Here is a 16,849-nt window from a genome sequence, read left to right on the forward strand (position 1 = left end):
GCAGTAGTCCACTATGGAGGATTTTCCATGAAGTCCCACCCTTACTCCAGAGCTTGAGTGGTTTTTCTGCTATGCTTTGATCTGGGATCCAGGAGGAAGCCGTTGGGGTCGAACTTCCCAGTGAGTTGCATTGTACAGAGGAGAGGATTGGGATGTCTCCCACCTTCCCCATGTTCCCCCTGCCAAGCCATGGGGCTTTCTCTAGTCTCCATTATGAAAAATAGGTGTCTTCAATCTCTGGTCTCAGTCCCCAGGAACCTGCTGAGACTGTAACTCTTGAGAAGGGCTAGTGACCTTGGAGTGTGCAGTGCAGCTCCTTGGGATTTAACTCCCCAGTTTTCTGGGTGGTGTTCAACTGCAGAACCCTGAAATGAGCCCAGAATACCAAGTCCTAACTCCCCCGAGAACCAGCTTGAAATTGGGTACCCCACATGAAGCTGAGTGCAGAAGGCAGTTCTGAGCCAGCCTGGCATGTCTGTCCTGCCTGGAATGCAGGGGACACTGTTGCCAGGGGTATATAGCGAGCTGGATGCTGTGCTCTAGCTCCGAGAGGGTTTGGTTTGAGGAGACCCCATCAGTTTCTGTGCAACAGAAGGAGCAGGTGGTCAGAGAGAACCCCGTTAGTGGCTACCAATCCCTTTCCCTCCTACTTCAACCCTCATCTAACGGCCTGGAACTTCCCTCCCTGACTGACATCTCATCCATCATCCGTCTTCAGAGGAGTCCTGGTAAATGTGTTTACTGGGAGAGGATGCTGTAGGGCTGGGTGCCGTGAGGGCTGGAGGATGGAGAGCGGGCGGCAGACACTGACTCAGACAGAATCTTTTCCTCTTGACATTCTCTTATTGTGCTTGTTAGGCTGTTATCCCAAACAGCTCTCTGATTGGCTGGGCATATTCAGTGACATCACATCTCTACATAGAAGATTTAGGTGCAAAGGCAGCGAAGCTGTAGTTGTGTGATGTGGAGTAATGAACTCGGTGCTGGGAGCCAGGACTTCTGGGTTCCCCTCTTGGCTCAGCCACTGCTCCGTGTGTGACCTTATGCAAGTTGCTTCCCTTCTCTGTGCTTGGTGCTCTGGCCCGCGTCCGTGACTGGCATGTTGGAGGGGCTCTGGGCAGCTCCCTGCGGGCTGTGCTGTGCCCCGCGTCAGTGACCGGCGTGTTGAAGGGGCTCTGGGCAGCTCCCTGCGGGCTGTGCTGTGCCCCGTGTCCGTGGTTTTGGTTCTTTGGTTTTGGTGAAGTATCAAATCTGAATACCTTCTTGCCCCTGTGTTCAGGGAATCCCCTGTTTATACTGAAGGGGGCACTCCCCCACCCACCCCAGCACCAGTCAGCTTCTTGTGTTTATGGATTGTCCCAGTGTGAGTCAGGCCCCCCAACCCTTCACTTGATTTCTCTCTCATATCTAAGTGTTTCAGAGTGTGACAGTTCTTGTTTTCAAGGTGCTTGTTCATTTGGTTTCCTGCTGTGAAGGGTGTTGTGTTTTCTTTCTCCGGTATCTTTTTGACGCAGCGGGTGGGGTTTTTGCTCCTGGCCTGGCTGCAAAGCAAACCCGTGAAGTGTATCCACCCTCGCACGGCTGGGTGTAGGCGTGGCTGTCCCACCCAGGGTGTGCACAGGGACTTGTGTATGTTGTGGTGAATTGTGTAAAGTGATCTCTTGGCTTAGGCAACATGATGGATATTTCTCTTTAGGGAGAGGAAGAGGCAGACTGCAGTGTGCAGGCAAGAGCTAGGACTGCTCTGTGAGGGTTCATGCAGGTGGGGAGGGGCATGCAGAGCACTCTTCCCTTGGGTTGGCTGGTGTGTGTGCGTGAGATCCTGGATGGTTACCACCATCCCTTTGTCTCTGCTATGAAATACATGGGGGGTGGATTTGTGAAGAGCTGGGGGTGGCATATTTTTTCCAACCTTTTGTGAGCAGAGCCCCTCTTGCCCTCTCCCCCCACCACACCCCCAGTGGTCAGAGGGTAATGGCTAGCTGGGGGCTGTGTCCTGTCCCTTCACAAGCCCACAGGGAGGACATCGCTGGGAGGGGACTGATCCTTTTGCTTACAGACGCCTTCCTGAATGAAGCTCTGTGCTTCAAGCTGTGGTTTTTCTGGCAGGAACAAACACTAACGCGCTCACCTCAGAGGAAGGTTCCCTTCCTGCCAGGGTATGCTGCTGCCTCCCACCATAGTAAAGGGAAGGGTGGGGACCTGTGGGTACACTGTGACTCCCCTCCCCACTCAGATATGAGGAGGTCGTGCTGGGCCCCTTTCAGCTGCAGGGCTGGTAGGTGTTAAGGGGCAGCCTGGCTGGGGAAGTATTCTCTTCTTAGTCGGTGGCGTTGCTCCCTGTGGGAGTAAGGAGCAGTCAGGTTGGCTGCCTGGGGTGCATGAGTGAGCTTTGGATGCTTGTGTATGATACCTCTGGCTACAGCCTGTGTGAATGATTCTGCAGCCCCAGTTCCTTCCTGAGGCAGCCACGTGAACCACTCCCCAGTGGAGGGCAGTATTGTGCTGCCATGAATTCACAGAGTACAATGGTGGGGCAGCGGGAGTGGAGTCCCTGCCCAATTCCAAGGGGAGAAGGAACTATCAAACTGCTGAGCCCTGCCTGAAGTGTGACCTCACTGCAGTCTGCCGGAGTTTATTACACCCTTGGCCAAACTGGAATGTTGTTGGAGAAATAACATCCTGAGCACGAAGTGACAGGACAAGGGCGCCTTGGCCACTGCCCAGGCTATGGTGCCCTGCAGTGTCAATATTGGCTTGTGTCAAACACGAGGACCAGGCCTGCAAGGCTCAGTTCTGAATCATGTATTTGCTTCTTTTCAGTTTTAAAAGGACTCTAAAATGGTTAAAAAAAAAAATATTTTATTAAACAGAATCTAATTTGTAAATATAAAAAATGACTAGAAATGGGGGCGAGATCTCTGACAGGGGTGTAATAAAATGTTCAGTGCAAGGCTTTTCTATAACCAAGCCAAGCCCAGCTAATCATCAGTATTTATTACTAAATTATTGTCCTTTTTCAACCTGTAGATCAGTATCTGTTGATAACTGTCGGGGATTTGCTGTTGCGGCCCCGTTGGAGGTGTTGTTAATTTATTTCTGTATATAGTGTATGTTTGTTGATATGAGGCTTTCTTTATTTTGTATATGACCAATAAACTTCTTTTAAAGAGACCCGTTCCAGAGCACCTTCCCTGGGGATTTGGTGGGCCGCCTTGCGGTAAGGTTTGTTTCAGGCTCTTCTGCTGCTCCATTGTGGGGGGCTCTTCTGAACTGAGAAATTGTTCTGTTTTGCAGACACTGATTTTTGTCCCAGGCCTGGCTTATGCGGCGCTTTTTTACCAGTTTCACTGTTTGGTTAGGTGGTGACTTCTTTACAGGAGATTAAATTGTACAGTCCCTTCCTGGGGATGCCATTCTTGGTATAAGGTCCCTTATCTGAGCCTGGGAACTTAAATTCATAGTTCTGCTGAACACTGAAGAACATGGACTTAATGGAGACACTGGTTTGATGACTCGCTACATCAATTTGTAACACACCCTACTGCCTGATAACCCTTAGTTGTCCACTTAAAATTAAGAGGTCTCCTACAGCATGTGTGAAGTACTTGTGCTTAATTTCTCCCATGTTGTATTTAGCTTGGACACTCTGTTAACCTTCTCCAGACCTGAAGAAGAGCTCTGTGAACTTGACAGCTTGTCCTTTCCACCAACATCACGCCCAATCATCAACCAGTAAGGGCTTGGCTACACTTGTGAGTTACAGCGCAATAAAGGAGCCCCGGGCGCACTAGCTCACTACCCATCCACCCTGGCAAGGCACGTAGAACGCTCTGACTCCGTGGCTACAGCGCTGCTGGTGATCCACCTCGGGGAATGGAATAATATTTGCTTCGCCCCTGCTGGAGCACCACAGCGCCAGTGTGAATGAGGTGTTGCATTACTGTGCTCTGATTGACCTCTGGAAACATCCCATAATCCCCTTAAGTCAAGTGGCCACTCTTGTCATTGTTTTGAACTTGCTGTAGGAATGCCGAATGCCCTTTCAAAGCTCCTTTTCAGACAGCTGGTTGTTTATCTGCTCCGGGACACAGGAACCATTACTGAGGAATGCTGCTTGCTTTGAGTAGGGGGAGGCTCCTGCTGTCTGAACTTACAAGACAGCATGCTGACACACTCTCAGCCCCCCAAAAACCCACTCTCTCTCCCTCCACATACACACAACACACTCCCTGTCACACTCCACCGCACCCCCCCCCCCGCATTTGAAAAGCACGTTGCAGCCACTTGCATGCTGGGATAGCTATCACAATGCACTGCTCTTTGTGGTGTTGCAAGAGCTGCTAATGTGGCCACACCAGTACGCTTCCAGCTGCAGCGTTTTCCCTGCTGCAGTCTCTGAAGGCTGGTTTAACTCCCAGCACTCTACAACTGCAAGTGTAGCCATGCCCTAAGATGTTACCTTACAGACCTCATCTCTCCCTTATAGAGGTATTGTTTGTTTCTGCCCACTTATGGGAATAAGCTATGCTGGTATAACTGTGTCCACACAGAGGGTTGTACAGCTTTAACTGAGTTTCAAACCAATATAGTTAAAGCAATACAAAAGCTGCATGTAGACAAGACCCCAATTTGTTGAACAGATGACACAATAGATTCCAGGTGTGTCCCCTGTCATTCTGGGTCTCAGCAGAAAGGTGCAGTTCTTTGGACTAGAGTGCAAGGGGCACTCACACCTTACTTCATGGACACTGTTAGGTGATGGAATAGCTTCTTTATGGAGGAGATGCTGCCCCAGACTAGAACTGAAGTTTGGGGTAGGAGGGAGAACCCAGCCATGTCTTTCCCCAGGTGGAGACATTCTTTAAAGGGTTTCACAAGCACTGAGTAGAGGGATCCATTGACCTGATGCTGAGAAATGGCCCCATGGAAAATCTCATAAACCAGTCTTGGCTGATATCCCCTCCCTCAGCAGGAGGAAGAGGAGAGAATATAGTTAGAGGTTGGCAGTGGGGCAGCAAAGGGAGAGAAAAACCTAGAGCACAGGCTCCAAGGTGCAAAGAATCGGCGCCCAGAGGTTCACAGTATCCCCTTGTACACTTCTCATTTTGAACACTGGAGCGTCCCAGGGATGTGATACCTGTGGGGGTTGGGATGGTGGTAGACACACATTAGTGTGGCGAGGGCAAGCTGGCCAAAGACACCAAGGAAAACTCTACCCAACTTAGAAAGAGCCCATGGAGTCATAAGCCTCTCCACAGAGAAGGCAGGCTTCGGCTCTAAGGCCTCTTCTAAGCTGCAACTACACCATGATGTGCCTGCAACTCATTGTGTTGCCTTTGGCAGGGTAAGAACATAAGGAGAGCGTAAGAATGGCCATACTGGATCAGACCAATGGTCCCTAGCCAAGTATCTTCACTTCTGACAGTGGTTTGTACCAGATGCTTCAGAGAGAATGAACAGAAGAGGGCAATTTATTGAGTGATCCATCCACTATAGTACAGTCCCAGCTTCTGGCAGTCAGAGCGTGGGGTTGGATCCCTGCCCATCCTGGCTAATAGTCATTGATGGACCTATTCTCCGTGAACTTATCTAATTCTTTTTTGAACCCTGTTATACTTTTGGCCTTCTCAACATCCCCTGGTAACGAGTTCCACAGGTTGATCTGCTGTCTATTAATGTCATTGGGTGACCCTGGTTCTTGTGTTAAATGAAGGGGTAAATAACACTTACTTTCTCCACACTATTCATGAACCATGTGTGTGTATATATATATACACACAGAGAGAGAGACCGCTATCATATTCCAACTGTAGTCCTCTCTTTTCCAAGCTGAACAGTACCAGGTTTTTAATCTCCTCACATGGAAACCATTCCATACCTCTAACTTTTTTTTGCTATTCTCTCTACTTTTTCCAATTCTAATGTATCTTTTTTTGAGGTGGGGTGACCAGAACTGCATGCAGTATTCAGGTGTGGGTGTACCATGTATTTATAGAGTAGCATTATGATATTTTCTGTTTCATCTATCCTCTTCCTTATGGTTCCTAATATTCTGTTGGCTTTTCTTTGACTGCCACTACATATTGAACAGATGTTTTCAGAGAACTATCTACTATGACTCCAAGATCTTTCTAATTTAGACACCATTTTGAATGTATAATTGTGATTGTTTTCCAATTTGCATTACTTTGCATTTATCAACAATTAATTTAATCTGCCATTTTGTTGCCCAATCACCCAGTGTAGCGAGACCACTTTTGTAACTCTTCGGATGGCTTTGGACTTATCTATCCTGTGGAATTTTGTATCCTCTGCAAACTTTGCCACCTCACTGTTTACCCTTTTTCCATATTTATGATTACGGTGAACAGAACTGGTGCCAGTGCAGATTTTGGGGGGACAACTACCTCTCTCCACTATGAAAACTGACTATTCCTACCCTTTGTTTCCTATCTTTTAACCAGTTACTGATCCCTGAGAGGACCTTCCCTCTTATCCCACGACTGCCTACTTTGCTTAAGAGCCTTTGGTGAGGGACCTTGTCAAGGGTTTCTGAAAGTCAAAATACACTATATCCACTGGATCACCCTTGTTCATAGGTTTGTTGACCCCCTGAAAGAATTGTGATAGATTATTGAGGCAGGATTTCCCTTTACAAAAACTATACTGTCTCTTCCCAATTGTATCATATTCCTCTGTGTCTGATCATTCTGCTCTTTACTATAGTTTCAGCCAATCTAACTGGTACTGACATTAGGTTTACCAGCCTGTAATTGCCAGGATCGCTTCTGAAGGCTTTTTAAAAAATTGGTATTACTTCAGCTATCCTCCAGTTATCTGGTTTAAGCGATAGGTTACATACCAAAGTAGTTCTGCAATTTTGTATTTGAGTTCCTTCAGAATTCTTGGGTGATACCATCTGGTCCTGGTGATTTATTACTGTTCAGTGTGTTCCAAACCTCTGTTGTTGGTGCCTCAACCTGGGACAAAAAGAAAAGAAGTACTTGTGGCACCTTAGAGACTAGCCAACTTATTTGAGCATAAGCTTTCGTGAGCTACAGCTCACTTCATCGGATGCATACTGTGGAAAGTGTAAAAGATCTTTTTATACACACAGAGCATGAAAAAATACCTCCTCCCACCCCACTCTCCTGCTGGTAATAGCTTATCTAAAGTGATCACTCTCCTTACAATGTGTATGATGATCAAGGTGGGCCATTTCCAGCACAAATCCAGGGTTTAACAAGAACGTCTGGGGGGGAGGTAGGAAAAAACAAGGGGAAATAGGTTACCTTGCATAATGACTTAGCCACTCCCAGTCTCTATTCAAGCCTAAGTTAATTGTATCCAATTTGCAAATGAATTCCAATTCAACAGTTTCTCGCTGGAGTCTGGATTTGAAGTTTTTTTGTTGTAATATCACAACTTTCATGTCTGTAATTGCGTGACCAGAGAGATTGAAGTGTTCTCCGACTGGTTTATGAATGTTATAATTCTTGACATCTGATTTGTGTCCATTTATTCTTTTACGTAGAGACTGTCCAGTTTGACCAATGTACATGGCAGAGGGGCATTGCTGGCACATGATGGCATATATCACATTGGTGGATGTGCAGGTGAACGAGCCTCTGATAGTGTGGCTGATGTGATTAGGCCCTGTGATGGGGTCCCCTGAATAGATATGTGGGCACAGTTGGCAACGGGCTTTGTTGCAAGGATAGGTTCCTGGGTTAGTGGTTCTGTTGTGTGGTATGTGGTTGCTGGTGAGTATTTGCTTCAGGCTGGGGGGCTGTCTGTAGGCAAGGACTGGCCTGTCTCCCAAGATTTGTGAGAGTGTTCGGTCATCCTTCAGGATAGGTTGTAGATCCTAAATAATGCATTGGAGGGGTTTTAGTTGGGGGCTGAAGGTGACGGCAAGTGGCGTTCTGTTATTTTCTTTGTTAGGCCTGCTCTGTAGTAGGTGACTTCTGGGAACTCTTCTGGCTCTATCAGTCTGTTTCTTCACTTCCGCAGGTGGGTATTGTAGTTGTAAGAATGCTTGATAGAGATCTTGTAGGTGTTTGTCTCTGTCTGAGGGGTTGGAGCAAATGCGGTTGTATCGCAGAGCTTGGCTGCAGACAATGGATCGTGTGGTGTGGTCTGGGTGAAAGCTGGAGGCATGTAGGTAGGAATAGCGGTCAGTAGGTTTCCGGTATAGGGTGGTGTTTACGTAACCATCGTTTATTAGCACTGTAGTGTCCAGGAAGTGGATCTCTTGTGTGGATTAGACCAGGCTGAGGTTGATGGTGGGATGGAAATTGTTGAAATCATGGTGGAATTCCTCAAGGGCTTCTTTTCCATGGGTCCAGATGATGATGATGTCATCAATATAGCGCAAGTAGAGTAGGGGCGTTAGGGGACGAGACCTGAGGAAGCGTTGTTCTAAGTCAGCCATAAAAATGTTGGCATACTGTGGGGCCATGCGGGTACCCATAGCAGTGCCGCTGATCTGAAGGTATACATTGTCCCCAAATGTAAAACAGTTATTGGTAAGGACAAAGTCACAAAGTTCAGCCACCAGGTTAGCAGTGACATTATCGGGAATAGTGTTCTTGACGGCTTAACTATTTTACATTTGGGGACAATGTATACCTTCAGATCAGCGGCACTGATCTACAGCCAAGCTCTGCGATACAACCGCATTTGCTCCAACCTCTCAGACAGAGACAAACACCTACAAGATCTCTGTCAAGCATTCTTACAACTACAATACCCACCTGCGGAAGTGAGGAAACAGATTGATAGAGCCAGAAGAGTTCCCAGAAGTCACCTACTACAGGACAGGCCTAACAAAGAAAATAACAGAACACCACTTGCCGTCACCTTCAGCCCCCAACTAAAACCCCTCCAACGCATTATTAAGGATCTACAACCTATCCTGAAGGATGACCCAACACTCACAAATCTTGGGAGACAGGCCAGTCCTTGCCTACAGACAGCCCCCCAGCCTGAAGCAAATACTCACCAGCAACCACATACCACACAACAGAACCACTAACCCAGGAACCTATCCTTGCAAGAAAGCCCGTTGCCAACTGTGCCCACATATCTATTCAGGGGACACCATCACAGGACCTAATCACATCAGCCACACGATCAGAGGCTCGTTCACCTGCACATCTACCAATGTGATATATGCCATCATGTGCCAGCAATGCCCCTCTGCCATGTACATTGGTCAAACTGGACAGTCTCTATGTAAAAGAATAAATGGACACAAATCAGACGTCAAGAATTATAACATTCAAAAACCAGTCGGAGAACACTTCAATCTCTCTGGTCACGCAATTACAGACATGAAAGTTGCTATATTACAACAAAAAAACTTCAAATCCCGACTCCAGCGAGAAACTGTTGAATTGGAATTCATTTGCAAATTGGATACAATTAACTTAGGTTACCTTGCATAATGACTTAGCCTCTCCCAGTCTTTATTCAAGCCTATTTCCCCTTGTTTTTTCCTACCCCCCCCCGCCAGACGTTCTTGTTAAACCCTGGATTTGTGCTGGAAATGGCCTACCTTGATCATCATACACATTGTAAAGAGAGTGATCACTTTAGATAAACTATTACCAGCAGGAGAGTGGGGTGGGAGGAGGTATTTTTTCATGCTTTGTGTGTATAAAAAGATCTTCTACACTTCCCACAGTATGCATCCAATGAAGTGAGCTGTAGCTCACGAAAGCTTATGCGCAAATAACTTGGTTAGTCTCCAAGGTGCCACAAGTCCTCCTTTTCTTTTTGCGAATAGAGACTAGCACGGCTGTTACTCTGAAACCTGTCAATCTGGAACAGTTCCTCAGATTTGACACCTGTAAAGAATGGCTCAGTTTCTCTTCAGTTCCTACCTGTACTTTATCAACTTCTGTTCCCTCCTCTCTACAGCTGAGGCCTACTTCCTGCCATCTAGACCTTCTGATGCTAGCTAATGGTGACCTCTTACATGGGAGACTTGAGCTCTCACTAGGCCACTGCTGGAGGGTTGAGATAATGCGGCTGGAGTGGAACAGTGTCGCTTTACGACCTAGCCTCCTCCAACCTATACACACACTTCTATCTCCTACAGGAGCCACAGTGTGGGGGTGTTTGGGGTAGCCTCTTAACTGAAAGGTGCCTTCGTGAGGCTGCAGATTCTTATACCCCCTGAAACAACCACCATTGAACACCATTGAAGCTGCATTCAGGCTTCTGCCAAAGCTGTAGGGACCTGCACCACTTCAAAGCATCTCTTCCAGCCTAGAATGGTTCTAGGCTGAAGCATTGGTTCCTGTCCTCAGGAATGAGGGACCCCAATACTGCGTTAGTGAGGTTCTAGGTACTGGCACAGGGCTACAGCCTCCTGTGCAGTAATAACCAGCAGGATATTTCAAAGGTGAGAGTTGGAGGCGCTCTCTCTCTGCCGCGTGGGGGGGGGGGTATAAACGTCTTACTTTTTTGTTTGCCATGCTGGTACAAAGCATTCCTTGCTCGTAGGGTGTCTTACCCCTGCCAGGGTCACTATCTTGGCAGGAAAGTGTAAATAGTGCACCTGGCTTTTGCCTTTTGCAGTAGATGAACAACCCACAGTGAAATGTGCAAGACACAATCAGGCTGAACTGACAGGTTTCAGAGCAGCAGCTGTGTTAGTCTGTATTCGCAAAAAGAAAAGGAGTATGTGTGGCACCTTAGAGACTAACCAATTTATTTGAGCATAAGCTTTCGTGAGCTACAGCTCACTTCATCGGATGCACCGATGCATCTGATGAAGTGAGCTGTAGCTCACGAAAGCTTATGCTCAAATAAATGTTAGTCTCTAAGGTGCCACAAGTACTCCTCCTTTTCTTTTTGCTGAACTGATTGTTATATATCTCTGTAAACACTGACCTGGGAGCCTTTCCAGCGCCGCCCCTAGCTTTGGCTACAAGGGCAGTCCTGAAAACTTTCCTATGGCTAAGGAGGGGTTGCCTCCACTCAGGTTTGTCAGTCCCACTGTGGATGAGCCAGGGGCTGCTAATGTTGTCCATCAGATTTGCTCAGAGAGGAATTAGGTGATGTGGGAGGCTCCCAGCATCCTTGAAGGGGAGGAGCTGAACCAGAGTTGACAAATGAGAAATTTTTCAAACATTTCCTTAGCTCAGACTGCCCCAGTTTTAGTTAATTGCACGTGTATTCCCCTACTGCCATCCCTTCAGGTAACCCAATTAAGGTTTTTGACTTTCAGCCCTGGTCTACACTAGGACTTCAGGTCGAATTTAGCAGCGTTAAATCGATGTAAACCTGCACCCATCCACACGATGAAGCCCTTTATTTAGACTTAAAGGGCTCTTAAAATCGATTTCCTTACTCCACCCCTGACAAGTGGATTAGTGCTTAAATTGGCCTTGCCGGCTCGAATTTGGGGTACTGTGGACACAATTCGACGGTATTGGCCTCCGGGAGCTATCCCAGAGTGCTCCATTGTGACCGCTCTGGACAGCACTCTCAACTCAGATGCACTGGCCAGGTAGACAGGAAAAGAACCGCAAACTTTTGAAGCTCATTTCCTGTTTGGCCAGCGTGGCAAGCTGCAGGTGACCATGCAGAGCTCATCAGCAGAGGTGACCATGATGGAGTCCCAGGATCGCAAAAGAGCTCCAGCATGGACCGAATGGGAGGTACGGGATCTGATCGCTGTATGGGGAGAGGAATCCGTGCTATCAGAATTCCATTCCAGTTTTCGAAATGCCAAAACCTTTGTCAAAATCTCCCAGGGCATGAAGGACAGAGGCCATAACAGGGACCCAAAGCAGTGCCGCGTGAAACTTAAGGAGCTGAGGCAAGCCTAACAGAAAACCAGAGAGGCAAACGGCCGCTCCGGGTCAGAGCCCCAAACATGCCACTTCTATGATGAGCTACATGCCATTTTAGGGGGTTCAGCCACCACTACCCCAGCTGTGTTGTTTGACTCTTTCAATGGAGATGGAGGCAACACGGAAGCAGATTTTGGGGACGAAGAAGAAGATGATGATGATCATAGCTCACAGCAAGCACGCGGAGAAACCGCTTTTCCTGACAGCCAGGAACTGTTTCTCACCCTGGACCTGGAGCCAGTACCCCCCAAACCCACCCAAGGCTGCCTCCTGGACCCAGCAGGCGGAGAAGGGACCTCTGGTGAGTGTACCTTTTAAAATACTATACATGGTTTAAAAGCAAGCATGTGAAAGGATTACTTTGCCCTGGCATTCGCGGCTCTCCTGGATGTACTCCCAAAGCCTTTGCAAAAGGTTTCTGGGGAGGGCAGCCTTATTGCGTCCTCCATGGTAGGACACTTTACCACTCCAGGCCAGTAACACGTACTCGGGAATCATTGTAGAACAAAGCATTGCAGTGTACATCTGTTCTTTATCTCTCTGTGTTATCCTCAGGAGAGTGAGATATCATTCATGGTCACCTGGTTGAAATAGTGCTTTTCTTCAGGGGACACTCAGAGGAGCCCATTCCTGCTGGGCTGTTTGCCTGTGGCTAAACAGAAATGTTCCCCGCTGTTAGCCACAGGGAGGGGGGAAGGTTGAGGGGGTAGCACGTGGTGGGGGGAGGCAAAATGCGACCTTGTAACGAAAGCACATGTGCTATGTATGTAATGTTAACAGCAAGGTTTACCCTGAAAGAGTGTAGCCACTGTTTTATAAAATGTATCTTTTTAAATACCGCTGTCCCTTTTTTTTTCTCCACCAGCTGCATGTGTTCCAATGATCACAAGATCTTCTCCTTCCCAGAGGCTAGTGAAGATTAGAATGCGAAAAAAACGCATTCGAGATGAAATGTTCTCCGAGCTCATGCTGTCCTGCCGCACTGACAGAGCACAGACGAATAAGTGGAGGCAAATAATGTCAGAGTGCAGGAAAGCACAAAATGACCGGGAGGAGAGGTGGCGGGCTGAAGACAGGGCTGAAGCTCAAATGTGGCGGCAGCGTGATGAGAGGAGGCAGGATTCAATGCTGAGGCTGCTGCAGGACCAAACCAGTATGCTCCAGTGTATGGTTGAGCTGCAGCAAAGGCAGCTGGAGCACAGACTGCCACTGCTGCCCCTCTGTAACCAACCGCCCTCCTCCCCAAGTTCCATAGCCTCCACACCCAGATGCCCAAGAACGCGGTGGGGGGGCCACTGGTCAACCAGCCACTCCGCCACAGAGGATTGCCCCAAAAAAGAAGGCTGGCATTCAATAAATTTTAAAAGTTGTAAACTTTTAAAGTGCTGTGTGGCATTTTCCTTCCCTCCTCCACCACGCCTCCTGGGCTACCTTGGTAGTCATCCCCCTATTTGTGTGATGAATGAATAACGAATGCATGAATGTGAAGCAACAATGACTTTATTGCCTCTGCAAGTGGTGATTGAAGGGAGGAGGGGCGGGTGGTTAGCTTACAGGGAAGTAGAGTGAACCAAGGGGCGGGGGGTTTCATCAAGGAGAAACAAACAGAACTTTCACACCTTAGCCTGGCCAGTCATGAAACTGGTTTTCAAAGCTTCTCTGATGCGCACCGCGCCCTCCTGTGCTCTTCTAACCGCCCTGGTGTCTGGCTGCACGTAACCAGCAGCCAGGCGATTTGCCTTAACCTCCCACCCTGCCATAAATATCTACCCCTTACTCTCACAGGTATTGTGGAGCACACAGCAAGCAGTAATAACAGTGGGAATATTGGATTCGCTGATGTCTAAGGGAGTCAGTAAACTGCGCCAGCACGCCTTTAAACATCCAAATGAACATTCTACCACCATTCTGCACTTGCTCAGCCTGGAGTTGAACAGCTCCTGACTACTGTCCAGACTGCCTGTGTATGGCTTCATGAGCCATGGCATTAAAGGGTAGGCTGGGTCCCCAAGGATACATATAGGCATTTCAACGTCCCCAACAATTATTTTCTGGTCTGGGAATAAAGTCCCTTCCTGCAGCTTTTGAAACAGACCAGAGTTCCTGAAGATGCACGCGTCATGTACCTTTCCCTGCCATCCCATGTTGATGTTGGTGAAACGTACCTTGTGATCTACCAGAGCTTGCAGCACTATAGAAAAGTACCCCTTGCAATTTATGTACTCGCCAGCTTGGTGCTCCGGTGCCAAGATAGAGATGGGTTCCATCTATGGCCCCACCACAGTTAGGGAATCCCATTGCAGCAAAGCCTTCCACTATGACCTGCACATTTCCCAGGGTCACTACCCTTGATATCAGCAGATCTTTGATTGCGTGGGCTACTTGCATCACAGCAGCCCCCACAGTAGATTTGTCCACTCCAAATTGATTCCCAACTGACCGGTAGCTGTCTGGCGGTGCAAGCTTTCACAGGGCTATTGCCACTCGCTTCTCAACTGTGAGGGCTGCTCTCATCTTGGTATCTATGCACTTCAGGGCAGGGGAAAGCAAGTCACAAAGTTCCATGAAAGTGCCCTTACGCATGCGAAAGTTTCGCAGCCACTGGGAATCGTCCCAGACCCGCAACACTATGCGGTCCCACCAGTCTGTGCTTGTTTCTTGAGCCCAGAATCGGCGTTCCACAGCATGAACCTGCTCCATTAGCACCATGATGCATGCATTGACAGGGCCCATGCTTTTAGAGAAATCTGTGTCCATGTCCTGATCACTCACGTGACCGCGCTGATGTCGCCTCCTCACCCGGTATCGCTCTGCCAGGTTCTGGTACTGCATATACTGCTGGATAAGGCGTGTGGTATTTAATGTGCTCCTAATTGCCAAAGTGAGCTGAGCGGCCTCCATGCTTGCCTTGGTATGGCGTCCGCACAGAAAAAAGGTGCGGAATGATTGTCTGCCGTTGCTCTGACGGAGGGAGGGGCGACTGACAACACGGCTTACAGGGTTGGCTTCAGGGAGCTAAAATCAACAAAGGGGGTGGCTTTACATCAAGGAGTATTTCAGGCAGGAGTTCACGGAGGGTTCCAATAAGAAATGGTGCACCTAAGTTATTGTTCTTATTGGAACAAGGAGGTTAGTCTGGCCTCTGATTGATACATGGCTAGATTTACCTTGTTGCACCTTCCCTGTGAGTGACTGCAGTGTGACCTAGAGGAATGAGTCCCCTAGACGGGGGAGGAGGCAAATGAGTACAAAACAAATCTGGTCTATTTCTTGTTTTGATCCACTCCATCTATCTTTTACATCTTTGGCTGGTAGCAGACGGTGCAGAAGGACTGCATGCCTCCACATCTCATGGCTGCTCGGCAGAAGATGGTACAGTACGACTGCTAGCCATCCTCATCTCTTGCCTGCCTGGCAGAAGATGGTACAGTACGACTGCTAGCAATCCGTATCGCCTGCCTGCTCACCATAAGACGGCTCAATAGGACTGACTGCAGGACTAAAGAGAATGACCTGGTCAAGTCACTCCAAATTTAGTCCCTGCGCCCATGTCTGCCCAGGCGCTCCCAGCCGACGTGGCCAGGAGCACCTCGGACATGACGAGGACGGCTACCGGTCATATTGCACCGCCTGCTGCCAGAAGGCAATGGGTTGCTGCTACTGTGTAGCAATGCCGTACCGTGTCTGCCAGCACCCAGGAGACATACGGTGACGGTTACCTGAGCGGGCTCCATGCTTGCTGTGGTATGGCGTCTGCACAGGTAACTCAGGAAAAAAGGCACGAAATGATTGTCTGCCCTTGCTTTCATGGAGGGAGAGAGGGAGGGAACGGGGGCCTGACGATATGTACCCAGAACCACCCGCGACAATGTTTTAGCCCCATCAGGCATTGGGATCTCAACCCAGAATTCCAATGGGCAGCGGAGACTGCGGGAACTGTGGGATAGCCACCCACAGTGCAACGCTCCGGAAGTCGACGCTAGCCTCGGTACTGTGGAAGCACTCCGCCGAGTTAATGCACTTAGAGCATTTTCTGTGGGGACACACACACTCCAATATATAAAACCGATTTCTAAAAAACCGACTTCTATAAATTCGACCTTATTCCGTAGTGTAAACATACCCTCAGCCATTACCTCTCTTGGGTGGAGAACCCGAATTTCTTTCCCTCCTGCCTAGGGCTTTAAGGTTGCATTGCTCTGCCTCAGCGGGATACCCTTAGGAGCCTGTGCTTTGCTTTCTCTCCCACGGGCTACGAATAGAATTGCCACCAGTTACAAGTTCCCACATAGCTCTTCTGAAGCAGGAGTGGGGGAGCAGGGGGTTCAGTGCTGGGCTGGGGGCAGAATCACAGAGTAACAGGGTTGGAAGGGACCTCAGGAGGTCAACTAGTCCAGCCCCCTGCTCAAAGCAGGACCAATCCCCAATTTTTGCCCCAGATCCCAAATGGCCCCCGCAAGGATTGAACTCACAACCCTGGGGTTAGCAGGCCAGTGCTCCAAGCACTGTGATGGGGGCGCAGAGGGGGTGGTGCTGGGGGCATGGGGGGCCAGTACTGGGGGGGCGCAGGCGCTGGGGGAGCAGTGGGGGGGAGATTAGGCGCTGGGCTGGGGGGGGCAGAGGGGGTGGTGTTGGGGGAGCAGTGGGGGGTCTGGCGCTGGGGGCGCAGAGGGGGTGGTGCTGGGGGCATGGGGGGCCAGTACTGGGGGGGTCTGGCGCTGGGGGAGCAGTGGGGGGGAGATTAGGCGCTGGGCTGGGGGGGGCAGAGGGGGTGGTGCTGGGGGAGCAGTGGGGGGTCTGGTGCTGGGGGCGCAGAGGGGGTGGTGCTGGGGGCATGGGGAGCCAGTACTGGGGGGGTCTGGCGCTGGGGGGCCAGTACTGGGGGGGTCTGGCGCTGGGGGAGCAGTGGGGGGGAGATTAGGCGCTGGGCTGGGGGGGGCAGAGGGGGTGGTGCTGGGGGAGCAGTGGGGGGTCTGACG

This window comes from Lepidochelys olivacea, assembly GCF_965140295.1.
Source record: "Lepidochelys olivacea isolate rLepOli2 genome assembly, chromosome: 14".
NCBI classification, from domain to species: Eukaryota; Metazoa; Chordata; order Testudines; family Cheloniidae; genus Lepidochelys; species Lepidochelys olivacea.